The sequence below is a fragment of the Eumetopias jubatus genome, unplaced genomic scaffold (genome assembly GCF_037043125.1).
Source record: "Eumetopias jubatus isolate StellerSeaLion01/CBP00866 unplaced genomic scaffold, mEumJub1_p1.0 scaffold_9, whole genome shotgun sequence".
Classification (NCBI taxonomy): Eukaryota; Metazoa; Chordata; class Mammalia; order Carnivora; family Otariidae; genus Eumetopias; species Eumetopias jubatus.
This window is the reverse complement of record NW_028274815.1, coordinates 55,776,908-55,777,592: the sequence shown is the minus strand read 5'-3', so window position 1 is coordinate 55,777,592 and position 685 is coordinate 55,776,908. Positions and strand designations below refer to the sequence as shown.

General features: G+C 37.4%; 1 protein-coding gene across 2 annotated transcripts in view; it reads left to right on the top strand.

Moving 5' to 3' along the window:
• Window positions 1-431, top strand: part of MEIS1 (Meis homeobox 1) — a 132,124-nt gene extending 131,693 nt beyond the window's left edge. For both annotated transcript variants that reach the window (XM_088026501.1, XM_028116357.1), the window contains one exon: window positions 1-431. This exon is cut by the window's left edge and continues 776 nt beyond it. The gene's annotated coding sequence lies outside the window, so the exon portion shown is untranslated.
• Window positions 432-685: the final 254 nt, after the last annotated feature.

Genomic DNA, 685 nt, shown 5'->3' with positions numbered 1-685 from the left:
TCTTTTTCCTCTCTCTCCCTCTCTCTCTAGCCTGGGGCTTGAATTTGCATGTCTAATTCATTTACTCACCATATTTGAATTGGCCTGAACAGATGTAAATCGGGAAGGATGGGAAAAACTGCAGTCATCAACAATGATTAATCAGCTGTTGCAGGCAGTGTCTTAAGGAGACTGGTAGGAGGAGGCATGGAAACCAAAAGGCCGTGTGTTTAGAAGCCTAATTGTCACATCAAGCATCATTGTCCCCATGCAACAACCACCACCTTATACATCACTTCCTGTTTTATGCAGCTCAAAAACATAGACTGAAGATTTATTTTTAATATGTTGACTTTATTTCTGAGCAAAGCATCGGTCATGTGTGTATTTTTCCATAGTCCCACCTTGGAGCATTTATGTAGACATTGTAAATAAATTTTGTGCAAAAAGGACTGGAAAAATGAACTGTATTATTGCAATTTTTTTTGTAAAAGTAGCAGTTTGGTATGAGTTGGCATGCATACAAGATTTACTAAGTGGGATAAGCTAATTATACTTTTTGTTGTGGATAAACAAATGCTTGTTGATAGCCTTTTTCTATCAAGAAACCAAGGAGCTAATTATTAATAACAATCATTGCACACTGAGTCTTAGCGTTTCTGACGGAAACAGTTTGGATTGTATAATAACGCCAAGCCCAGTTGTA